The sequence below is a fragment of the Cydia strobilella genome, chromosome 3 (genome assembly GCF_947568885.1).
Source record: "Cydia strobilella chromosome 3, ilCydStro3.1, whole genome shotgun sequence".
In the NCBI taxonomy this organism is placed as follows: domain Eukaryota; kingdom Metazoa; phylum Arthropoda; class Insecta; order Lepidoptera; family Tortricidae; genus Cydia; species Cydia strobilella.
Genome location: NC_086043.1, coordinates 20512255 through 20540070, shown reverse-complemented (window position 1 = coordinate 20540070; position 27816 = coordinate 20512255). Strand labels below are relative to the sequence as shown.

At 36.8% G+C, this 27816-nt stretch overlaps 1 long non-coding RNA gene across 1 annotated transcript in view; it reads right to left on the bottom strand.

Moving 5' to 3' along the window:
* LOC134756089 (uncharacterized) overlaps nt 1–27816 on the bottom strand; it is a 168715-nt gene that overhangs the window by 130080 nt on the left and 10819 nt on the right. The window contains exon 2 of the long non-coding RNA XR_010129102.1: nt 1219–1253. This is a non-coding gene — a long non-coding RNA (uncharacterized LOC134756089). The remainder of the gene's footprint in view (nt 1–1218; nt 1254–27816) is intronic.

The following is a 27816-nucleotide window of genomic DNA, read 5'->3' as shown; positions in this document are numbered from 1 at the left end:
ACAATGATGAATACCATATCAAATTGTTAATACAGAATCTAGGAATGAACTCTCAGTATTCCCTGAGCGTTTAATCGCTACTTAGAGTAATCTGCTGATGGCTGGATTGCCTGACGGAATGAGTTCGGCTCAACAAGTGTTGTTTGAGCTTATTGTTTGTGGACTATAATGTTACATTTGTTAGCTTCTGTTTATTTATCGCCGCAGAGCGCAAGATTGATAGCTTTCATTTAAATATCCATCTCCATGAAATCTAACAACTTTATACAGTGTCGAAAAAAATTACGGGCCCTAGAGGGAAAGTGCCTTAAAACCGTAAGTTAGCTCATTTTACCTTAAGGAAACATTCTTTTATTTTTAAAAAGAAATAAAACTTCGCTTGTTTCGCCCGGGAATCGAACCGACTAAAAATTCCAAAAAATAAAAACTCGTTATTTTATTCTACTAGTCGATACACTTAATGTTAATGATAACATTTCTCCAAGAAACATTAGGTCTTACACTCGTCTGTCGTAAAAAATATCCATAAAATCCAATATTTAGAGTACTCAATAATAATTTTAGTCAAGCGAAACTTGAAAAAAAAAAAGAAAAATCTTTGAACACAGTTTCTTTTTAAAAGTAATAGAATGTTTCCTTTAAGTAAAATGAGCTAACAACTCTATTGTCAAGGCGCTAGAGTGCGTGCTCATATATTTGTGATCACCTCGGCCGCTCCGATATATCTGATGGCGACTGTACAACAAGCAGTATTTAAAATAGAACAGCTAAGTGCCTATGCCTACCGAGAAGATATCAAAGTGAACACAAATTGCATTGAAAATATAGGTCTAAAAACATACTTCCAAGCTTCATCATAAAGTAGGTACTTACGAAAAATCGCTGAAGTAAGTTGATTATTTAAATTGGCGCGATTGAAATAAAATAATATTTTTAAGAACCTTTTAAAAAATTTATTCAATTAATTACGTCAATTCAAGTTACGTTCTTCAAAGTTTATTAAGAAATACAAAATACTTTCATAAACAGGTTAGGGAGGTTGAGGTTTTCAAACGTACGGCATTCTTTTGTTTTCACTGGATGCCATCAGGGTTCAGGAATATCAGGATAGGGATTTGATGGATGAAAAAGTAGAGGTCTGAAACAACATTATTACATTATATAGGTATCATAATAGAACTGCACTTTGTAAACTTTATTATTAATAAAAAAACTTACAGTTATCGTGATCCGGAGAAGAGGTTTAATTTTATCTGTAACAAAATAATTATTTATTATTGTTTTTTAATATATACGATACGAGTTTATTATGTAATAAAATGTTTACACTATTGTATGTGTAATCGATACGTCGAGACAATTAGCCTCATGCATGAAGTTTATATTTGAACGAAATGTGTTTTATTCGGATGTTTGTTACCGTTATATCATGTTACAAATGCATTTCCGTTTTTAAATTACCATTTAATTACTTAAAATTATAAATAAAAAGTACAAAAATTTGCCCGCGAAAAGCTAGTGAGCGAAACGCTCGAAACGCCACGTGACGTCACGCGTTCGACAGATTAGTGTCATTAGTAGTAAACGTCAGTTGGGCCGCCCAACGTGTGACGTCATCACGCTCTGTCGAATTCGCGCCAAAAATTATGAGCGTTTCAACCGCTCAAAAAATTTCAACATTTTAAATATTTTTTAATAAAATAATGTTAAGGTTTACAAAAGTATTTTTATCATTTCCGGTGTTCCAACGATATAAATTATGAATCCAAAAATAAAAATAAATTCATGCATGGAGCTAATTAAGTCCCGTGAGCTAGATACAAGTTTCGAATTACACGATCAAGTAAATTACAAAATCAACTAACATTTTTAATAATTCAACCCTTAAATTTAACTTCCATTTCTCGCTCAGCAGTAATTACGCCGGCCAACTCGACGAGTGGCATGGGAAGTATTAGGCAGAGACGTAGTGTGGTCGCGCTACTCGTCATGCTCCTATATTAGTCCGTTTGGACACTTTGAACCTTAGACTCAGCCTCGCTGTACGAATCTACAAATGCAACTGAAAAAAACACCCCTGATAACTCCCTGGCGTACGATAAGCGACAAAGTTATTATCACCCTTATTTGCTCGTAATAGGCGTTATGTTGTTACTGAGTGGCATATTGTATTTGGAGTTTTCAAAGGGACGGATGGGTCCCTAACATAAAGATAACAGTGGGCCTCTCCGGCCGAAGTTTTTGTATATAAAATGAATTTACAATGTTTTTGTGACGAAATATTATTTCGGAGTTAAATAAATACAATGGATGGAATGATGATTTATTTATGAGAATATTTCACGTATGGAACATTTCATTCATTATGCAGCAGATAATTTCATTTATATTCATATCTATTTATGATAGAAACACAATATTATACCTCCTTCTGTAAAACATAGCAGCTGGGGCATTTATTACACGAAATAAACCCTTTTAATGTTTACTTTCGTATTTATTTTTGATCTGTCATAGTTGAACGAATCGAGGCGTTCAGTGTCCACATGCCTCCGCAAATACGGGTATCAAATACACTTTTTGAACGTAATTGGGTCATAGGTATAGTCAGCGTTAAAAGTAGCATATCAGACTGCGCGTCAAAAGTATCTACAGCAGCTTCATAAAAATAGATATGTCTCTATGTTAGCATTAGACAGTGTTGTTTGATGCTGACTGTCCACAAATTTAGTATTCACTTTTCTTTAAATAATTTACCTAAAAGTTCAATGTACAGGACCTACGGCGCGGCGCGCGGCCGGCGCCTAACGCGCGCTCAAGATCATTTTAGCCGGCAAATTTGTATGAAAATTAATTGCCGGCGCGCTTATGAACACGACATTTCGCAGCCTACTATTACAGACGTAATGAAGATTTTCCACGCGTTTGACATAGATTAACTAATACAGCTCCCGTAATTTTATCATTCAACAACTCTCCAAGCCTACCTGAAATTGACAGCTTTTATCAAATTCACGCGCGTCACTGTATAGCCAGATTAATCGAGATAAGACTAATGTTTTATCTGTAGTACCGTTAAATGTCGGGTGACATTCGAGTGCCATGTCGATGCGACAGCTATTGTTCCATGTTTGGAGTGCTGATATTAAGGCAACAATTTATGAGCCTGTAATTGAACCGTCTGTCTATAACATTGGAGCCATATTAGGAAAAGGCTGCTTGTTTAATTGTTTGGATGAGCGTAAAATAAATGTACCTAATGTAGGTGAGGTGCACTCATTGTTTAAGACAAGAATTAAAGGCCAAGAGCATGTCGTTCTATTCCATACTTAGTAAGCTCGGCCTCGGCCCTACAACTCTGTAGAAACTACGAGCTACTAAACTAAATTCCGGATATGTAGTAAATATGCTGTAGGTGCAACCTTGATATATGCGTGTTAATCGCTTGTTTTGGCTGCCCAATGAAGTCTACGTGGGCCATTTTATTTGACGTTTGTACAATGTCCACTTCACTTTATTTTAAACTGGTTCACTGCCAATGTCCCCGATAGTACCTAACATAAAAGTCTCTATCGCCATCTCCTGACACTTAGCCAGTTAAACCGCCATTCGATAAAGGCCCTCCATAAGTCCCCTAATAGACTCCGACCCGAATCCCGAACCAATAAGTACATCTGAAGGGCCCTAACTTTTAATGCACGGTTTTTCTTCGCGAGTTTCCAGCGTTAGGATTATTGGAAAGGCTTTTCGGTATAAAGATCGGTACAGCTGGGCCTTTGACGATTGATAATGTGGTAAAAACCTTGAATAAAATTTTTGTTAAGGCGACCAAATGTTCGCTTGACCAGGTAGTGTTTTTAATTCGATTTACTATAGATATACCTATTTATTATATCTCGCTAGTTCGAAAAATGAGAAATATCTACTGAACTAGAAGCAGTTTCTTTTGTAGCAACAGTAGGTAAGCAAGATACAGTACCTAAGCATTGGAGTAACGTTGCTAAAGTATTAAGTCTTCCTGGTATTGTACCTATTATAGATAATCTGGGAAACCGAGCTTTGCCCGGAAAACATATAAAAACTAAAATGCGCGTTTTCCCAGAGATACGACCCAGATAGATTAATTTCCGAGAGCCGTTTCCGAGATTCCTGAAATATATAAATATACAAGAATTGCTCGATTAAAGGTATAAGATTTGCCATTTTTAGAATTACCCTTACGTAGAGCCGCCGTTATCCTAAATCTCGCATGAAGCAAATAACTTTTTAGTTTTTCCTCAATTTAAAAAGTAAAAAAAATACTATGTTTTAAACCTGTCTGTGCAAAGCTGCAAGGGTGAATTTCCGTGCAAATTATAATGCGTGCGGTGTGTTTAATGCAAAACATCCACGTCCCCTATTTATTTAATGATCATTAATTCTGAGAGCCGTGCATCAGGCAGCCATTACTCTCGTGAGGACTCAAAGGATAGAGGGCGCAGTAAAACTCTTGAGGTTGTTATATTTATATATGTACAACTTAATTCTCACTTAAGGCGGTTCCCTGAGCCAGAAGGCGAAAAATCTCCTTATATGATCATATTTTTTTAAGAGACGGTGATAGTCGTAATAGACGTGGAAAAAATATATGTAGTTCTTGATTATATTATCTTTAAGTTATACGCTTCCGATACACAAATTATGACACTTCGCTCGATAAAATTAATTCCCAAAGTAACCTCTAACTAGGACTTTTAATCCAACTTTACTCGGGTATTTATTATGTGACACTATACATAAAAAAAGAAGAAAAACAATCCTAACTTAAATAGTAATTTTACGTTTTTAAAATAAATAAAAATCGACAAAATTCGATCAAAATTGACACTTGGCGCGCATGGTCTTTCCCGTTCTTTCTAGCGAAATGTGACAGTGATAGCGGCAAACCGATGGAACGGCCTTAATACGCGAGCCCGTGTCATCGCGTTTCAAAAACGACCGGGAATTTCACTAATATGACACAAATTGAAACTTGACACTGACAATGTTTTGTACATGTCGGATCGATAAGGACGGACAGTACGTAGCGTCAATACATATTTGTGTCGTTTTCAAGCAAAAGCTACCACATTGTCGTTTGCAATAAGGACGCTCTGACAGGTTTTTCGTATAAAGATACAAGTAATTTTCGTCCTTATGGTAAGCGACAATGTGCTACCTTTTGATTGAAAACGTCACATTTATCTGTTGGACCAGTAACATTCGGCGCTGCCCTCTCAGATGTCAATTGTCAGGCGTGGTGAAATAGGCGCCTGGGGAATATCATTAACATGACAATTTCCTGTACCTAGGTCAAGGGCCTGACACTCTTTGATAGAGAAAGATAGTCTTATTGCGATTCCTATAGAGAAAATAGTGCCATGCTTGTCCTTATCACCGACCAGGTGGCATCATAGGTAGGAGGCGATGGCGAAATATCAAAATTTATAAGAGTGAAAGAGAAAAAATCGTATGCTGCCCAAATTTTATATGAATATTCTTTCCCTTACACCGGTCGCTCGGTGGCGCATTTATAACTACTTGTATATACTATGTCTATGACCTAGGTACACTTCTTGGTCGGTAAGTATCGACGGTTCATTTATCAAGCGCGTCCGTGTTAGGCGCCTTTAAAGGGGTGCAATAAAAAAACGGTTGAGAAAAAATAGGAATGGGGGATGATTTTACTACATTAAAAAAAAAACTTTTTCTCGGACAAAATTGGTTTCCTCTTCTTCTTTGTCGTCACACTCTTGCCAGAGTGGTCGTGGTCGTCATATCAGGGCCGGTGGCAAGCTTCACAATCAGCCATTCTTCCCATACATATATTAGCCTTTCTTGTACATTCATGGAGTAGTCCATTGAGTGTATTTTAGACGAGGACGACTAAGGAATGGAATGCGCTCCCGCCATCTGCATTCCCTGATCAATATGACCTCGGTCTCTTTAAAACAAGAGTGAATAGGCTTTTACTAAACCGGTGAGCTTTATCTTAGGCCCTGTCTTCACTTTCCATCAGGTGTGACTAGGGCCAATCGCCGATCAGTTTATAATTTAAAAAAAGGTCTGACCAATGCATTGGTGACCGCGCCTTGTGCCTTCGACTTTTCCTTGCACTACAAGTCGGTTGGTTGGTTGATTGGTTTCCTCACTATAGTTATACCTACTGGTTCGTTCGAGGATATGAGTGATGACACGCCCGCGCTCGGTAAGCGTTTGTAACGTCACGAGGGTACTAAAAACACCCACGATGCACTTACTCTCACTTCACAAAGTCCGAAGTAATGCTTCAAACAGTGAACATTAATACAGGTAGGAACATCTTGACCTTAGTGACATGCGACGTTTTATGGCTCATATAAAGTACTTACCGTACCTGCTGGTATTTTTATTAACAGGAACATAATAGGGATGATGACACATGTTGAATTTTATAACAAAATCTAGTAACATAGATAGCAAATGAGCAATTTATCACAAAAATAAAATAATATATGGAAATAATACAAAAATACAGGACTTGAAAGTTTCAAAATTTAAGTAATTTTTTAACTTCCAAAAAGGAAAAAAGTAGGGGCACCATTCGATTCCTTACATGTTATCCATAAAAAGATTGTATCGGAACTATATACATAAACGCAATATTTCACCGACAAAAACGCAATTTTCTTGTTTTGTCCATACTTGTGGTTCATACATTCAAAATGGGCTCAGTGATCTTGACGTCACGTTCGCTTTTCGTTTTGTTATGAGCGTTTCGAGAGTGAAGTACGACTGTCGGAATTTGACTATCATTTCTGACTTTTGTATTGCTTTAATGCAGTGGGTCCCATAATAGTCCCTTATAGACATTAAGATCCTAAAAATAAACCTGATCGATTGATACCATTAATGAAAATTTGTCATCTAGCCTGCTTGACAACACACAAGAGTTATTCCTTTAAAAGAAAAAGAAAAATGTTCCAATAAACGTTTTATGGATAAAATTTTATCGTTCTTGTACTGGATATTTTTCTTCTCACTGGAAGCGTTTTCTGTGGATTGGTGAAGGGTCACACAACTTAAAAGGCCGTTTGACAAGCCCTCTGCCAAAGCGCACCAAACATCCAAAACAAATTCGCACGAGTTATGAATAATTCCGGCCACGGGGTTTTAATCTCGTTTTTCACATCCTCGACCACAAAGTGAGGGCCCTAGTCCTACTACTTAACTAGTGAAGCGCCCTTTTCCGGGAATATTCCCGATTTGTGGGAATATTCAAGAATTTTGAATAAATATTTTTTTTATAAATATTGTTGACAATCTAACACAAATCGACCTAGACCCACAGTAAGCCCAATAGGGCTTGTGTTGCGGGTACGTACTAACTAGGCGACGATATATAGATAAATACTAAAATACATAGAAAACATCTATAACTCAGGAACTCATTTATATAGCAGGATTCGAACCCGGGACCTCCTGCTTCGTATTACTATCGAGTAGGCTAAGATGCCGTCAACCCTTAACTGCATAGTGTTGGAAAAATATATAATTTTATGCATAATTAGATAAAATCTATTTGATCCTGTAAATTATTTCGATAGATAAACTAATCCATTTCCCGATTTTTTATTCAAATTTGTGCAGTATTTTAATTTAAAACAGTTACATTTGTTTTAAGACGAAATAGTGGAAAATTTGGAAAAATCCCAAAGGGGATGATTTTTAGTGTGTAATTTAGGCAGTTTTTTTCGGGGTTCGTAATGATTTTATATTTTAATATTTTATTATAGGTATATTGCAAATAGTGTATCTTTCTGATGGTAGTAAGATTTTTCATATATATTTTACCGATAATTATACATATATTTACATAAATATGGATTACCCTATGTGATTTCTAACACTGATTTAGCAGTGCAAATCGATGTTATAATTTTATTTACCATTTTTCCCAGAATCAGTGACCAATTACGTAACACATATTATTAATTTCGGGGATAAAGACAAAGTCATGCATTTTAGGGGTTAAAGTTAACCCCAGAACAGGGAATTTTGTGTCGCATCACTAGTTTCTACAGTGCTTCCGAGTTCATACGTCCACAAGAACACGAGGAAACGTTCCAGAAACATGAACCTTTCACTTTATTAAGGGTTGGAGTCACAGATCACTTCCCTAGTAGATGGTGTAAATCATGCTCACACACCAAGCGCATAGGTGTTATTATATTAAGCCAGTTACAGACGAAGCGATAATATATATTAATATCCCGTAAGATGACTTAAGATGCCGTAAAATATCTTATAGTATAGCTAAGCACCACACACGACAACGATACCAAAATATATATCGCTCTCTGTCTAGTACATACATTGTGAGAGAGACAAAATTTACCAAAATATATCGTAATATATACCGTAATACCTTATACTAGTAGGCATGCAAAATATTTTATATTCACGAAAGTGAGTTAAGTTGGTGTCGCTGTAGTGTAAAATTGATATAGTGTGCAAGACCTTTATTATGCGGATTCTGTGTGAGATAGTCTGTAGGCAGAGTTAATTGTACGTTAGTTTTTCACCCGCTGTGACCCATTTAAATGTCGCTAAATGTTACGTTTTGTATAAAGAAGCAGTACGACCAAAAAAGTCTGAAACGATTTTGATAGCATACGCAGTGCAAGTGTTATTTATACGTCATAGTTTCATAGAAGTTTGACGTTTAAAATAACACTTGCACTGCGTGTGCCATCAAAATCTTTGCAGACTTATCTTGGTCTAACTCTAACAGTTAACGCGCGAAAAGGGTACATTCGACTTAGCGCCCGCTTTGAAATAAAGAATACTGAAAAGCGGCATGTGCAGTCAGAATGTCAGTTCAGTCAGATAAGGCAATTTTGTTCTGCAACTCAAAAACTGTATACTCATACTTAATATTGATGCAGCAGTGAAAATTATTTGTCAACGTATTATTTTTGGGCCAAGCGGTATACTGATGGGTACCAATTTTTTATGTTTTTAAAAAGGATTTGTGATCCTAAACCTAACATGGTGTTTATTGTGAGTAAAGTGGCAATTATGTGATAGGATTTTTTTAGGTTACATTAGATTCTACCTAGTCTTATTTTATGTTATTGTTTTCATTCCCCCCACAATTGCCCCCACCACCAACCTGCTCCATCACAATCGATTTCATCATCATTACCCGCACCTTCAGGTCCGCAGTCCCCTAGATACATCTGCAACTCCAAGTCTAAAATGAGGTCTAAAAAGCCTAAAAGCCCCATTTCCACTTCTACTCCTAACAAAAATGTCCAGGTCCTTCCTGATGACCCCTTTGGAGTTCTTTGCCCTGAGTCCTTAAGGCTCCGGGACTCAAAGGGTTATCTTATCTTATTTTATGTTAGTTTACTTAGCAATAATTAGTTATAGTTAGTTGTAAGTAGCCCTAAGTAGATATAAGTTTAGATGTAAAGCTCTGTGCGCCTCTCGCGCACACGACGCTAAAGCCCACGAGCAAAGGGCACTCGCTGCCCGGCTCATTGTAAATCCATGTCAAAAAAAAAAGGGCCTTTGCTCCAGTCGTTCACTGTCTGGCGAGGGCGTGACATTCACACGTTAGATGTGTCTCATCCTCTTCGCCACACATTCGACATTCGGTGTTGTCAGTGTCCCATCTTGGCCAAGACTCCTTAGACTCTACCAATTACTCTACGACACTAGTAAATCAGCGTCATAATCAGACGACCGGTCTGGCCTAGTGGGTAGTGACCCTGCCTGTGAAGCCGATGGTCCTGGTTTCGAATCCCGGTAAGGGCATTTATTTGTATGATTAACCCAAATATTTGTTCCTGAGTCATGGGTGTCATGGGGATTATTATAATCAACCAACGTACCAATTACGGTCTTCTACATAATCGGTATCCCTGTAACGGATATAATACCAGTTATATCCGAACAAGCCCTCAAAGGCGGTATGGCCCTTGTTTGCGATGCGATTATGCAGGTGATAGCAATGTGGATGAATCCTAATAGATCCCGTATTAACCCTTCAAACGCCACGTCTATCGTGTGCGGCGCGTCATCGTGTACCTTCTCGGAATGCACGGACATCTTTGGCGTTCGGGTTAAAAGGGGTGTTACACGCACGCGTTGTAAAGTTTTTCTGACGAACGCCCGAAATTATATCCATGCCCAATCTGTCAATTGTCATGACTGGAACTGATAAAGACGATTTATGCGTTTACACATGCCATTTGTACCAGGGGAACCAGATAACGTGATATGCTGATATGACTACCAGAGATGAGCCGAAATGTTTGATTTCTGCACGTCTCCTCTCATCTCCGCCTCAGTTGAAAGGCATTCTTAAACCACCAACGAATGGCGACTCCGCCTTATAGTGGAGCGCCGCAGGGACATATAATAGGACATTGTGGGGCGCCAGTTAGTCAGGCACCCCCAGTTTCACCTGTCATCTCTTTACATTTTTACTCTTCGATATGCGTTTGCTAATTTATTTGTTTTATTTGAGCTTTTTATCTCATGTATTATTGTCATCTTAGCTACGGCCCGGACATACAAACAGCAACAGAGTGGCCATCATTTATTACCTTATTCTTCTATGGACTTTTGTCTGAATTAAAGTGATTTTATTTTATTTATTTCTTTATTTATTTATTATCTCGTTGCGAAGATGCTCACTAATAGTTTGTTAACTTGAACTAAAGGATGGCTCACGCTAGAAGGCGGCCCGGATCCGGGTTGAGGCTGCCGACACTTAGTTTTCTATGATGATCACGTGATGCATTCGGACTGTTACTCTTTTACGATACCCTATAAGTACGATCTAGTGTGGGGTGATCTACGTAGGGAGCTTAACTTCATCATTTCCTAGTTGGTATGCATGGAAACCGGTTATTGAATAGAGGCATAATCCTGGCATGCATGAACTTTCGCGTTGTCAAAGGTGGGAATAAAAGGGGGTAGGAAGGTTCCAAAATAAGTTTGCAAGTAAACTTCGGGCTAAGTTTTACAACGTTAATTCGGAATATTCGTAGCAGTATTCGTCTGTTTTAAGACTTACCAATTTTATTTTTGTATGCTAATTTATGTACGACTCAGTGGTATGAATTAGCAATTTTAATAGGTATAGAATGACTATGTCAATGTGTGGTGAGAAAACTATATTAATAATTTAATATAACACTATCGAGCAGATCCGTTACGAAAAAAAAAACAATTTCTAAGTTTTGAACTGGAAAAACATGTTTATTTCTATTTTTTTTATTTTTCAAGTTAGATTTTTTAAATTACACCTATTAGAAAAATTTTTTTTTTTACTTAATAACTTATAAATCACATTTCCAAATAATGTGAAAACAGATACTTAATTTCGGAGTGGTTAAGCACCCCATTGTAGTTGAGATAAGGTTACAAAACTTGGCGTAATTTATTAACATAATACGTGTAATAAAATAAGGGGTTGCCGCTTCTTCTAGCTAGAGTTTGAATTTTTCCTATACAAACCTGAACCACCCTAAGTGTGGGCGATGGTACATTCTGTACACTTACGGCATTTTTTTTTTACTTGATCTACGAGAAAATTTAGAAAGAAACGCAGCACTTCATCATATTTCATGTACCAACTAATCAAGTTAGCCAACTTGCAGAATCCAACTCGCGGCTAACTCGATCCAACGTGGAACTGCGTTATTACTATCGCTTATCGTGAAGCAGCTGAGTCGAACATGCGATAACAGACGATAAGAAATTCATAATAGAACATCAAAGTAAAACGATTTCATAAATTAAATTGAAAAAAGTTAGTTAAATTTTCTTCCCTGATTTCCTATTTGTGAAAATGATTTCTAAGCGTGGTAAGATGGGCGTTTTCTAAAATAAATATTGAAAACCTGATACTTTCAAAACTGGACATTCTTGTGCTCATTCTACTCAGAATCGACAGCATTCCCCATCCAGCCATTAAAAAAAGATGTTGATGTCCATTCGTCACGTTTTAGTGTGAAACATATTTTCACTTGTATGTGCGTCATGTATCGATTGAATATGCTAGTAATTCTGAGTTGAAAGAACCCAAAACACCAGGATCTGTGAGAATCAGGTTTTCAATATTTATTTTAGAAAACGCCCTTATAAAAGGACTAACCAAACAGCACAAGCTTTTTCTATGACAAATACAGATACGAATTACGGTTTACTTTGTCAAATTATGGAATTGTTTACCACCTTCTCTTTCGTCAGTGTAAATCGATCGCCTCTAATGCTCTCTCAATTGCTCAAGGGTTAACCGGAAGAGATCCCTTAAAGGGATAAGTTCGCCTTCGTACTAATGGAGAATGTTATTTTTCCTGTTTTGTTTTGATTCTTGTACAATAACGTGTTTTTCTACTATTACATATCTATTCTAATGAACTAATACCTACACCGGTTCACCTAAGCGCGTGGACTCACCTGCAAACTGACATATGTAAGCTCTATGAACCTCCCGGTACACTACTTTCAGTCAACAATGCGCTTTAATTTCCGAACTTATCCGGCACTTCACCTGCGCGACTTGCGCGTGAAATGTAGTTAGTTTTCAAACTGCAAATTATATGAACCATTTAGTGACAAACTTTAGGCCGGTGACAAAACTAGGAACTCATTTTAGTTAGCTTCTTAAGCAGTTTACATTTATAATATTCTTAGTAAACAAGCCAATTTTGTTACTAGTTCTGAGTGCAATAAAATGAACAAGCCAGTTATATAAGAGTCACATGAACCGAAAGTATTGATTCCGTACCCGATTCACGGTCAATACCGTCACGGCGACACGTCACGCATCCCAATTGGCGCTTAGTTACATAATTGCGTTGTAAGTAAGTATTTACACGCCACACGGTGGAATATAACAGACAAACAGGATTAGGTACAAGTTTAAAGTTCTGAAAGAATCTGATTTAAACATGAGTCTTGTCAATATTTTCAAAAGCAAAATGGTTTATTTAATTCACAATGTCTGTGTATTTTTCCATTTTTACTTTGCTGGTTTGAAAAGCTTCTTATTTTGGGTGGACGAAATCCCAAATTGAGACAAGAAAATGTACCTAATGTAATAATTCGTTGAGATACGATATACGTTTTCGTAACTCAGTAAAATACCTCTTACGACATAGAACTCTTATCTATCTCGAGTTAGACCAAGAGAAGTCTGCAACGATTTTAATTATTATGTTATTTATATACGTCACAATTTCATAGAAATTTGACGTATCTTGGTCTAACTACCAAATTTTATCGAAACCACACAAAATTCTAATTTCGGAGGCAATCGGCCGTCCGTGACGTCTCTTAAGATGCGTTCTGAACACTGATGAAAAAATCGAGAACAAAATCAAACTCGGTCCAAATTTAATATCAATTATGTCAGCAACAATCATCGCATTTTTGATAAGCCTAGATCCTATCTATGGTGATTAACTTGACAATCCGTGCGTGGCAGATGGTCCGATTACATTAGGTTGGTCAATTAGCCACTGACAACAGTTTAATGGTGCGCTCTGATGAGATCTATAATAGCTTCCACGGAGACAATGTTCGTAATATCAGGCGTGTCTCGTCGCGTCGCTACAAGTACCTGCGGCCGCCCCAGTTTTGGGGTTTTGCTATAGTAGGCAACCTAAACCTAAACTCTAGGAATAACCTAAACTCCTTAGAATAAAAAAAGTGAAACTATGTATAACGATTTCTGAAAAATACATTTTACTGTCTAAAGTAAAGTCGCCATCAGATATATCGGAGCGGCCGAGGTGTTCAAATAGATCTGAACAGCACTCTAACGCCTTGACAATAGAGGCGTGTTCAGATATTTGTGAGCACCTTGGCCGCTCCGATATATCTAATGGCGACTGTACAATGTCACATAGATACGAAAAAAACGATTCCTGAAATAGTTATTTGTGCAACAAGAGAGGAAAGTTGGTTTTTCTTGCGAGTGTTGTTTTTGAGTCCCGAGAAAGCGAGAGATTCTATAATTGAATCACGAGCGAAGCGAGTGATTCTAAGTTAGATTCTTGAGCGTAGCGAGGCACTCAAAAACAGGAGATGTACAATAACTTTGCTCTCGTGTTGCACACATAATTTTTCACCTCAGCAGCTCGAACAAGCCTACTGTCGTCACTCCCTGGAGTGAGGAAAGTGCGACTTTCCGCACTCCAGGGAGTGAAAAAAGTGCGACTTTCCTCACTCCAGGGAGTGAAACATAGTAGCTTTATATATATATAAGTCCGACTCGCACTTGGCCGGTTTTAAATTATCATGGTTTGATTATAACATTAAGCCCCATTTAGACAATTCAAGAACTTGCAATATTCGATACATTGCTTACTACAGAACCCCTAGGGAATTTTGAACAGCGCGCCAAGCGGGACGTTTTGGAAACTCAAAATCCCATACAAAATGTGACAACGCAAACGCGTACGTCACGTCACGATATCGAATGTATTTACACTAGAGGTACAGTACAGAGTACAAAGAATTAAGTCGCTCGACCAAATACCGCGAACCGTCCCGTTCTTGAACCGTCTAAATCAGTGGTTGTACTTCCATACAAGCACAAAAGCCTTACTGAAATTACTAAACTCATTAAACTTCGTGGAAAAACGGGATATCATTTCGGCGCCAAAACCAACACCCGACTTGTGTATAATGTGTATTTCTCAGACATTGCAATTGCTGATATGTTTGTAAAATTCTATCTAGTAATAGTATGCCCTCAGTGCGCTATGATTAGCTCGCCTCGACACGCTAGCAGATTCATTTGAGTTCGAAGAGTGAAGATTGGGCAGTTATTACGAAAACATATTTTTCGGCTTGCCCTACTCCAAAACTCTAGGCACAGGTCTAAATAGGGCTTAAGTCTAGCTAGGCCACAACCTTGTCATATCATGATCATGATTCATGACCTAACTCAGCAGCCATTCCTGACATAATCGACACAATGTGTCACGTACCGTGGTCTCGAATGCTTTAATCATGTCGAGGATTGCCACTTGGTATTCAGCCCGTTACAGCGAGCATTTATTTTGATCGCGTATCGCGTGACATGTTTTGAGAGGCCTAATGCGTGTGGGAGACCTAACGCGGTTATCACACTGATGCGGATAAGCAAGCCCGGTGTGTGAGCGAAACAGTGCTATGCGTGTATATAGCCGGAGCGGCTGACGGATCCGCAATATCCGCATCCACTGTGAAGACCGCCTGAGGGCGTCCGCTGGCTGGTACGGTTGCACGGAGCGGGTGAGCGGCTTAACGAAAAATAGTATGAGCAAAACTAACTGGCGCGGACGCGTGCGACGGATTTTACCTACAATAGGCTAGACGACAAATTTTCCTTAATGGTATCAATCGATCAGGTTTATTTTTAAGATCAAATGTATTTGCATTAAAGCAATACAAAAGTCAGAAATGATAATCAAAGTCCGACAGTCTTATTTCACTCGCAAAACGCTCCCAAACAAAACGATAAGTGAACGTGACGTCAAGTTCACTGAGAGCCCATTTTGAATGTATGGACAATATAAGAAAATTGCGTTATTGTCGGTGAAATATTGCGTTTATGTATATAGTTGCTGTACAATCTTTTTTTGGATAAAATGTAAGAAATCGAATGGTACCCTTACTTTTTTCCTTTTTGGAAGTTGAAAAATTACTTAAATATTAAAACTTTCAAGGTATTTTTGTATGATTTCCATATATTATTTTAATATCTACATTATTGTGATAAATTACTCATTTGCTATCTATGATACTAGATTTTGTTATAAATTTCAACATGTCATCATCCCTATGGCACCCGCGCCAGTTAGCGTACGCCCTAGAAACAATGATCGAGGCAAAAATGTGAACTATAGTGGGCTAAATTTTTCATACTAAGTATTAGATATCCGGAAAAGTCTACAATGTCCAGAATTAGCATGCGGCCAAAAAATACGAACTTTTACGATTATTACCGAACAAATAATACGAATACGAAGTTTTCAAATTATTTGATAATACTATCAAGTAATAAGCTAGGCGGAGCACTATGTTCGCATTTTCGCAAACATAGACAATTTAGTTAAAATGGGAAACCGATAATTTGATATTGATAACATTATTTATTTTGCAGAAAAGCTTATCAGAGCGATGAATCCGAATTGTGCGCATCGAAGTTTGAATTTTGAATAAGAATTTAAAACGAAATGTATTATTATTTTTCATTTCTCATGCTCTGAAAGAGGGTCATTGTTGTTCTAAAAGGTGCGCAGAAAATGATACGTGTCTGCACTAGAGCATTTTACGTTCGAAGTACGACTTTTTTAATTTTTTTACGATACGCAATTGAAATTTGAGTTTAAATGGATTTGTAATAAATTTTTCATTTTGATATTTGACTCTCCATTCCATAAATAACGATACTTTTGTCTGAATTGTTAATTGAAAGTACCCTCAAGAAATACTATAAAAATGTATACTTAGTCAGGTTTTAAAAAAAATACATGCATTTTACTTTCCTCGTATTCGAAATGAAAAGTAGAGTGTTTAACTCGGGTGAAAGGCATCATTTCTGCCTCGGACTATTGGCGCTCTCACTGCATTCGAGCGCCAAAATACCTCGGCAGAAATGAGTGCCTTTCGTCCCTTGGTTAACAATCTACTAAAGACCGTTAGTATATGAACTTATTTATTGCTGTGTTTTGACATCAAGAGTTTTTTTTTTCGTATACTGTGACTAACTAGATAGCTTAATCTCTAACTTGTCTCACCTGATTTAGCATTTACGATAGGAAACCTAACGTACTATTACCTATCGTATATGCTATATGGCTATCAGGACGCCTTTGAGGTTGGATCTAGGTCGAGCTAAGCTATCGAGCACAGGTTTCTCGGTTACTTTGAGTAGCTCTCATTTGACTAAAATAAAACTTTTCCGAAGCTATTAAGACATCGAAAGTTCCAGATCTTTGGCTCCAGTTTTATTGGCACTAAAATAAATCTAGCTAAAAGACGAGACTGACATTTTAGCCCTTTTATATCACTTTAGATTTAATGTTAGAATTGACGGGTCAATCTCTAACATAGCTTATAGTTTAGTTATTCCTGTTGCGTATATGCTCATGCGTAAATATGTTTTTTACGTTTTTCTCTAGGCAGCAAGCATTATTTAATCCATCGACGGAGCGGCAGCTGACGTTCTCGAAGCTTCGTGATTCATCTCTTTTAACAACTCACCAGTAACCGTTCGAGAGAAAATGACTGACGCAATTTGTATCTGACCCGAGGTCTTTATTTATTATACACTCAGAAAAGCGACCAATTTAAATTAAATATTGACATATTTCAAAATAGCGATTATCGCTACACAGTTGTCGCTTTCCCTACGCGAATTTATGTATAATGGAGCTCGGAATTGAAATCGATTGCGATTATAATCCAGCGAATCACAAAGCGGCATTCAACACGATGTTGTTCAAATCTTCGTTTTGCCGTGTCGATGTCGAACGCATTGTGAGTGGAATTGATGATTTTAGAACGATTATGATCGGTAATCGAATTTGAATTGTGGTTAAATGTTGGGGTTAAATAGGGATGATGACACATGTTGAATTTTATAACGAAATCTATAAAAAAAAGAGATAGCAAATGAGGAATTTAGCACAATAGTGTGGATATTAAAATAATATATGGAAATGATAAAACAATACAGGATCTAAAAGTTCCAAAATTTAACTGTCAACTGTCTAGTTATGACGGTTCATGAGATACAGCCTGGTGACAGACAGACAGACGGACAGACAGACAGACAGAATGACAGACGGACAGTGGAGTCTTAGTAATAATAGGGTCCCGATTTTACCCTTTTGGTACGGAACCCTAAAAAGGGATTTACCTTGTTTCTTCTGTGTTTTTGATTAACAATTTAATTTCATCGACAGGAAAGCTATTGATCCAAAGGTAAACTATTAATAAAAATATAATATAACATAATAAAAAAATATATAGGTACCTACCTAGCCACAATTGCCCAAAAGCTCGCCTAATAATTACAAATATGTAGTTCTGTTTTATGTTTATTTTTCCAGCACAGTATTTTCGATTCTAGTGCATAGCTATTCTGAAATGTAGACCAGCTAGGGAATAAACAATGGTACCTCTACCTATTGTTAGAATTTCCCTCGGAAATTGATGTTTTTCATTCCTTGTCAATACGAATGTTAGTATTAGAGTTGTACACTTGGGGAAAAACTTTCGTTGTAACTCGAAAACTTCTAAAAACCTCATGCATTGATTTTGCGACACCCGGATTGAAAATCGCTACTCGGCCACCACAGCTTATTAAGCTAACAAACAGTATAAAAAAATACCCCTTCTTCAGTCGGGTGAAAACAATATCAACGCGAAGCTATAAACATGTAATCTACTCCCCTCTACAAAGTAGGTATCTCATTTCCTGCTACAAAATACATTGCAAGTCAACCTAGTTTCATCTCGCCTATAAAACTATAAATCCTGCAACTCGTCTCCTTGTATCCTATTTACCTTTTCTTTTAACCTCACACATGCTCGCACACAGATTCCTGGTATATAATGGCATAATTTTGTTATGGCTGTATGTCTAATATGTCTATACTAGAAAAAAAAAATACTATATAGGGCCAACCCATGAAATTTGAAAAATACGAATAAGTATAAAAGTGTAGGTACACTTTATTGGCCTAGACTTTCTAAGTCCAAAACATTTATTTAACAATTAAATTATATGTGCAGTTTATGAAATAAGTTATTATTAACTAACCGAAAATTTAATGAAATTAAAAGCCATAGTTGCCCCACACCGCCATTATTTCTGTACGTGATCAAAATGTTGTGAATGTGAACTCCATGAGATATATTTAGTATTCAGAGCAAGCGGGAATAATATAAGTATGTATAATAAAACACTTTTTAGGGATGCTCCTTAATAAAATAAAGTTTTGTGAACTTTGTTTATTTTAACAAACGATTTTTCAGTCAAGCCTGTTAACCTTCTTTCTTTTCTTTTCTTGATGGACTTGAGGGCGGTGTTGCCCGTAGCCAATGTCACGTAAAAGGGCAGGAACAAAATAAATGCTCTTAGAGCACGACGCTGTTCGGTGGTTGTTGTAGTTGTCTCGTAAAACCGATAGCTGGATTTTACGAGAAGCACGTGGACTACCGGCCGTTGACTCCAAAATGGTGGTTAAATTAATTCTCCATTCACTGCACACTACCACATTAGATTATTGTATAATAAAGCTATCGATATTACACTTTAAACAATATTAATGAGCAAAAAACAAAGGAATTAATCACGAGGCTACTATCAAGATGGCGTTCGAACCGGAAGTCCCCTGTTAACCTTATTGGTGTGAAAAAGATTCCTGAGTATTTTATTGCCCCTTCTCTGGAGAAAAGAAATGTATACAAAATGTCAGTATAAGGATTTCAAATGAAATTAAACTAAGTTTGATATTATCCTATCATATAAATACCTAGTAAATCATATATTATTATGTAATTCGTTTTAAATGTTTTAACCTTATATGGAAATATTTTCTGGATTAAATAATTTCATTCATTCATTCAAATCTTTGAATGTGCTGCCTGCCTTTGGCCTTGTCACATGAATCTGATATCCGGACCGATACCACCTACCACGATCAGCCAACTTGTCGAACAAAACTCATCTGTTATTGGAAAAGTAATTTTAGTACCAACACTTTAATAAAAAAAAATGCATTAGTTATTGGAAATTAAATTAGTTACTTATTGGAAAATAGTTTAGAAAAACCACCTGCCTCGCACAACTAAACTGTGGAATGAATGTGTATATTGTGTAATTGCTTACCATCAGGTGATTTGTCTGCTCGTTTGCCTCCTATCATAAATAGTAGATTGTGTTACAAGGGAGCAAAATGACATATTTGCGGCGAGGGCGTACATTGAATCCTAAACGAAGCGAAGGATTCTATAATAGAATCCCGAGAGCAACGAGGGATTCTAAAGTAGAATCCTGAGCGTAGTGAGGGATTCAAGTGTATTACGCCCAAGATGGAAATAATTTTGCTACCATGTGACACATACTGCTTTTCACATCACCTATGAGGTAATTATGATGTAACAAATATTATTTAAGCTAAAAAAAAATAATGTGCAAAAAAAATTAAAAATAGTGTCCTAGAACAGAAAAGTGTTACTTTGATCCCTCCTAGCAGGGAAGAAAAGTGCCACTTTGATCCCTCCTAGCAGGGAAGAAAAACCCCTTTTTCGAATTGGTGATGTGAAAAGAAAATTGTAAGCTGAATAACTTTATAAGAACTATATTATCATTTTAAGAAGCGAGATAATGCTCTGTAAAAGTTCACTTTATCGCAATCGTTATCTAGTTTTTAAACCGTTTTGACGTTTGTTATTTTTGCAAAAGCGCTCTATCCAATCAGATTGATTCGTTAGTCCATCCATCTGGCACCGTCGACGCGAATCAAAAAGCCGCGTAATCCTCTCCCATTGTACCCATCGTTAATCAACCGAACAAACTTCCACTGCGGGACGTTTGCTCAAAGCAAATGGTGCCGTAAAAATGTTTAAATTTAAACAAATACCCGGCGTGGGAACGTATTTTATTTTAACCCGACTGTAGTCTCGCGAATCATATTCAGTGCAATATTAAGCTAGATTTATATACACGTTATTTATTCCAGTCCCTATAGGCCACCTGCTCCTTTTCTTTAAGCTGAATTCATTTCAGGAAAGCCAGTGAATGGAAATTTCCTAATTAAATAACGAAATGTCTTTAGGAACGTCGCCTGAAAGGTCATTCATATTAATTATGGTGAATTTATTGGGGGAATGTTTAGGAAAATTACGGAACAATATACGCTCATTTACATAAGAAAACGCGCTCGGCGACACCAATTAAGTTCCATAGATGCTTCGTAACTCAGCCGTACTGGCGTATGTTCCTTGGGTAATACATAAATTCTTAGACACGCGGTACCGTTATATGCTCGAGTGAGCTTTGGAACAATTACATCGATATGCTGCGATCGTTATTTCCACATAAACTGTCGTTGATCTACTTTTGTTCTACATTGTTTACAACAGGAGCGTATTTTTCAATAATCGTTTCAAAATCGTCTTGAAATGAACCATTTTATTTAAAGTTGTATACTTACTACACTTTTTTTGGAAATTTTATGTTATTTCTACTTATAATCACGAGCTCTTTCGATCATTAGAAGAAAAAAAAAGTGTCCCAAGATCCTAAGATTACAGGTTTTTGTCCTGTAACGAACACAAATTTACCGTCACCAATTGTTTATTCATTATTTAATTGCTTGCAAATATACTTATAAACAACGCGAAATTGCGCAGCTCAAGCCAAATTTTTCTGAGTTGTCTACGCTGTCTACTTCAGTCGCAACGTTAGCAACGTTACGGAAACCGAAACCAGTTACTTATTAAACCGTTCTTCAGAATATATTGTCAATACAAAAATGAAAGCGTTACATTTCGTCTCACAGAAAACTTGAAATGACCTCTACAAAGTCGTGAATACTTTACCTTAATATCTTTTCAACTCGTACTTATCGCTAGCAATTGTTGCGAGCTGTACAGATAATTTATGCGAAGAGTTTCGCCCTGCTTGTCCGGAAAACGTGAAAGCTTTTAACGTCATCGTTGTGCGCCCCGAGTAATTTCTTTTGCTGTTTAAATGCCATTAAAATGTACTAAAAGCGGTCGATTGTGACGATAAAAATATTCGAAAGTGCAGCGTTTTATAAATTACAACTTTTAAGTCTTTTTCTGACATTTATTTTATAGCTGTAGGCCAAGCAATAAGAAGGTGAGGGAAATGCTAAGAACACAATTTTTGACTCCGTAACTTTGTTTGGACTAGTAAGGTGAACATATCAAAAGTCCCCGGTCGTAGCCCTGGTGCCGGGGGCGAGGGGGGTTTGAAGGTTCCATTTTTCGGTTTTTCGATATCTTGTATAGTTTTTTAAATCCGCTCTTGAAGGTTTATTTGGGGCTCACAATTTTATCTTAATATCTACATCAGTGAAGCTGCTAGGCCGGGTTACGGCCGGGGACTTTTGATATGTTACCTAACTAGTCCAAACAAAGCTACGAAGTCAAAAATTGTGTTCCAAGCATTTCCCTCTATAACTTTTTTTGAGCATTAATTTCCTGGCCTATTGGTGTGATGATTTGTCATCAAGTACAATGACAAATTTTGGTCAAGTACTTAGTACAATGAAAAAAATATACTCATCCCTCTTTTCTGGTGTCATATTATTGATTTTAAACACCAGCATTAGAAAAAGACAGTACGATTCTTTCTGCCTTTAAATAACACTTGCACAGTCTTCGCTATCAAAATCGCTGCCAAATTAGATTCGTCTAAATCTAAATTGACGGAGTCTGGAGAATCGTTACTGAAATCTGAAATATTATGGTTTGTTTATTTGTCTTTTCATCACGGACGGAGCACGGTAGGAACGTGACATTTTGAACATAGGTAATTGGAGGGATGGAGGGTAATATATCATCCCCGAGTTTCGGGGATAAGTCGCGTCGTTTGCGAAGTGGCGGGACTAATACTAAAGTAAGACGGTAAGTAATGTAATGTTAGAACGGATCAAACACTAAATAGTTAGGCTACTTATCAGTGACGTGAAATCAAATAATTAGGGTGTGGCCAAGGTCCATTTTTGATATTTCCGTTCGAGTTTCTATCGATCGAAGTTTTTATTTATTTGGTAATAATGTTGCTAGAATGGAATTTAAACTACAGACTAAAAGAGGAATAGGTCTGGGTATATTTCGCCCCGATGTCATTATTTTTTGGCATAAATCTGTATTAACTTTGATTTAAGTGCGTAATAGTTAACTATAATTAGGGTTTTTCAAATGTCAGGATTCTACCTGACTTGTCATCAGAAACTTAATATTAGTTAGATCGAAATAAATGAGTGACAATAATGAGTGATCAAGGCTTTCTTTGCGTTATTATATCACTACACCTTATAAAACAAAGCCCCGCGATAAACTCAAAAACTACTGAACGGATTTTCATGCGGTTTTCACTTATCAATAGAGTGATTGTTGAGGAAGGTTTAGGTGTATAATTTGTTAATGAATGAATGAAATTATTTAATCCAGAAAATATTTCCATATGAGGTTAAAACATTTAAAACGAATTACATAATAATATATGATAAAATTAAATTAAGACTAGATTAGATTATTTGATTCTGATTAGATTTAATTAGATTATTTTAATTAATTATGTTAAGGTTGTGAAACCCGTGCGAAAGCCGGGGCAAGTCGCTAGTATAACTTAAATGTACCTGCATAGCATTTATTAGAAACTAAAATAAATCTTCAAACAAAAACTAGGTGACCTAAAAAATAAATAGCAACAAAGTCCTAAAGCGCCCAAAAACTTAATAAACAAACACTTCAAATTCCGTACTTCAGAGGCTCTTTCACTTAGCAGGGGCTCGGCAACTATTAATCTTGTAGGTGTTCCCAAACAATTTATAACGGCGACAAAGGCCCGTGGTCTTGCCGAATAGTACGCGGGATTAAGTGGGACAAATAATGTTATTCGGTTAAATGTGGTTAAAGGCAGACAAATGTTTGGATGTACGATGACAGTAAGTTTTCCAATGTTGCTTGGAAGACGTATTTCAAGACGATTTTGCTTGGAAGATGATAATAGAATACGGTAAGTATATCCAACTTGTTGAAATACCCAGTATTTTAAATCCAATTCCAATTCTAAAGAAGATTGGTCTGATCCGGTTTTAGATCATGCACTGGATGCAGCTAGTTGTGGTTTTAAACATCATCCCCTAATCGACATGTTTAGATGGGAGCGTAAACACATTGACACGTGGACTTTAGGATTGGGTTAACTCTATAAGTGTTCCTTTCTTGCCGTGTAGTTTAAATCTGGAAAGAAAGGCCATAAGCTTCATGATAATTTCAATGGACGCATTCCATGCCTAAATCTTCAAGAAGACTTACTTGGAATCAAATTATAATGCCATTAGTAAAGATAGCGCAAGACAAAGCAATTGTCTAGAATATAGTAAATTGCTCCCGCAGCGAAGCAAAGATCAAGAAAGTGGACCAGAAAAACTTACGCAAAGCAATTAAAAAAGATTCACTAGGACAATGAAATACTATAATACCACTACAATTTTTATTTTTCCTTTAGGCTTTAGAACAATACAGGCGTAGCGGTATTGTTACGAAATTTATTCGAGCATAAAATACCCTGTTCAGAACTGTATAGCCCAAACTAACCAGAATGACTACGCAATGTTTCAAATACATGACCACTAAGCCTATACTTACTGACGTACCCTACGGTACGTTCAAAAACCGTAACAAAGCGTTTCAGCGAGTCATGTGAACGTAATTAAAGTTTCCAAAACGAGGTAGCGTTCTGAAACCGCGCTCAGAACTACCTATCAAAACTGCTGGCTAATAGTGGTTTACTTTATTATGCAGTATAGTTAGTGAGTAAAGGCTGGCGTTAATGAATATTTAAGCAAGCGAGAGATTTTCCTTTTGGGATTTCCTGGTTAATACGATACTTTCTCGGAATAGGGTGTGAAGTTAATGCCCTTTGGCTATATACTTACGGCAAATATGTTCGGGCGGATATTGTGATAGCATTAGCCTGTGGTGTGCAGAATATAGCTCAAGTATATATTTATACAATTTCAGTATTCAAATATGAGAAATGAGATTTAAGTAAGCTTCGGTATTATCTATTTCAGCTCAAAGAAGCATTGTTATCACCTGTAAAAACAAAGTAAATCATAACTTCTCGTTACTTTCCTACAATATTAAACCAATCACCAACTCAATTCACAAAGCGAACAAAAGAAAGTTTAAACAAAATTCGTCCTTCCACAGGGTTACAATATTCCAGTTAACCCTCTATTAAAAATAAGGCCCAAAACGAAATCCTTAAAAGAAAAATTAGATTAAAGAACAGCTAACAGAAAATGAAGACTCGTGGTCGTTTTGTCAGGGCTTTCAAAGTTAATCAAATGGACAATCTTCCAGCTCATAGCCTCTCAATTAGTCCCACTTTGTATCTCATATAATTTAAAAAAGCAACGGAAACAAGCTGTTTAGTAAATAATGAACTAGTACAGCGGACTTTTTAAACAAATTGCTATTGAATTATGGACAAAGCGGAGGGAAGTTTTTGATGAAATTTGTTCGGTGAAATTGCTGGACAATTTTGGGATGATAAAATTAATCTGTTGATATTGGCTTTTTTTTCATGTGAAGAGAATGCGGATGATATATATCGGACCATGAAAATGATATTACCTGTTTGGAAATTTGAATATCCCACGTTTTTCCTAATAAAAATAAAATTTTCAATTTTGTTTTAAGTTTTTAAATATCAAAGTACTAAATACCAAGTTGGGTTCATTCGATTCTTCATATCGACAGGCCAGGACATAGGAACTAAAAGGTATCAACATCAACTTAAATGTAAATTTAAGAGAAAAGCGGGCTCATGTCGGCGAAGTTATGAGCTGTTATTCCGATGAAGTAATTAGATCCACGCCAACCATTAAGTATAGGTATTGTATACAATTCCAGTCAAAGTAAGAATACTTTTATAAGAACAAGGCTTCAAGTTATACAACTCCAAAACCAAATTCAATGTCCCAAGTTTGGAATATAATTTCGCAATGAAGGCTGTAACTGGATTGAATACAGGCACTCGTGCAATAACAAGAAAGCCCTGAAGTAATGGCTTATTCAAATTTAACGGCGGAAAAACCGCAGTTTGGAAAACGATCCAGGGAACACACCTGCGTCAAGCCTTTGAACGGGACTTTGTAGGGGTTCTATAAAGAGGATATTTAAGACGTACTTGAAAAAGTACCGAAGCATGCTTGCAGCAACAAGACGGATTTATGGAATTCGAATAAAATACATAAATAACTATAGCGACCCGCCCCGGCTTCGCACGTGTTACACAAAACCTTAACAAATTATACACCTAAACCTTCCTCAAGAATCACTCTATTAATAGAGTTAGACCAAGAAAAGTCTGCAGAGATTTTGAGCACACGCAGTGCCAGTGTTATTATGTCATAATTTCATAGAAGTGTGACGTTTAAAATAACACCGCATAAAAATCCATTCAGCAGTTTTTGACTTTATCGCGAACATAGGTACATACACACATGAGTCACATGACAGACGCGGTGGGGGACTTTGTTTTATAAGGTGTAGTGAAGTGTATTCTGATACTTAAAGGACAATCAACAATTGCTCTAAAATAAATATCTCCGATCCAAAGTTCCAAAGAAATTGCCAACATTACGAAATTGAACTTTACAAGTTTTCCAAGATGCAAATCTACTATTTCCAGTCTCGGTTTATCTTTGTATGTAAATATAAGCGCTTTTTAAGGAGCCTTGCAACCTTTAAGTTTTCTGTCCGTGGGCAACATTCCAACCTGTCAGGGATAAGTGCTCGACAGGTTAAACACTGTAGAATATAAAAGATGATATTGTTGTTGTTCAATATATTAAAAGATGTGATCTATATCAATCCTATTTGATTTTCATTAGTCGGGAAGCTCATCATTTGGCAAAGTCATCTTGGTAACCCTTGTGGTGTAGACGTATCAGATTCTACAATTTCGTTCCAATACTCTGGGTTTGAGGTTTATGGGCATTTTCATTTGAGCTTCTTTGGCCTTCGTTGATTTGACATTGTTCCGACCATCGCGTTGGATATAACCTCGTATTTTTGAATCCCTAGTCCTTCTCCTATCCCAATAAACGAAGTAATCTCGTAGATTTATTTACAAAGGTCTAAAATAGGCCAACCAATTCATGTTTACAGAGCAGACAAACCATTCAAACAGATGTATCAGGGCAGAGAGTTTTCATATATAACTCAAATATGATATATTATATTACTTCGTCTATTACTAAACTTATTGACTCGTTTTGTCGATTAAAGGTCGACGACACACACACACACACACACACACACACACACACACACACACACACACACACACACACACACACACACACACACACACACACACACACACACACACACACACACACACACACACACACACACACACACACACACACACACACACACACACACACACACACACACACACACACACACACACACACGCGCGCGCGCGCACACTATAAAAAGTAACTTTTAAATATGTTAAGTTTACGTTAATTTTATTTTAAGTTTAACCCTTAAATGCATAATGATGTATATATGCATCGTATATTTGATGGTCCGTGGCTCAATATGCAGCTATCCAAAATCACATTTATTACTTTTATACAGCATGACACATCTATTTCAATTTATTAAAAAGTTATACAAAAAATCATGCATTTAAGGGTTAATTTCCAAGATCCACTTCGGATCGCCGCGCCACAGCAGTAAGTAAGTTAATTTAAATTTAATTTTTATAAAAAAAATTTTTTGAATAGGTATGATGACTATTAATGGGCCCACTGACTATCAGTCCGCCGGACGATATCGGCCTGTCAGTGGTTCGGAACTGTCAAATTTTTGGTTTTAACTGACAGGCCGATATCTCCCGGCGGACTGATAGTCAGTGGGCCCATTAATAGTCATCATACCTATTCAAAAAAAATTTTTTATAAAAATATACATGTATATAAATTAAATTAAAAGCTTTTATTTCGGATTATA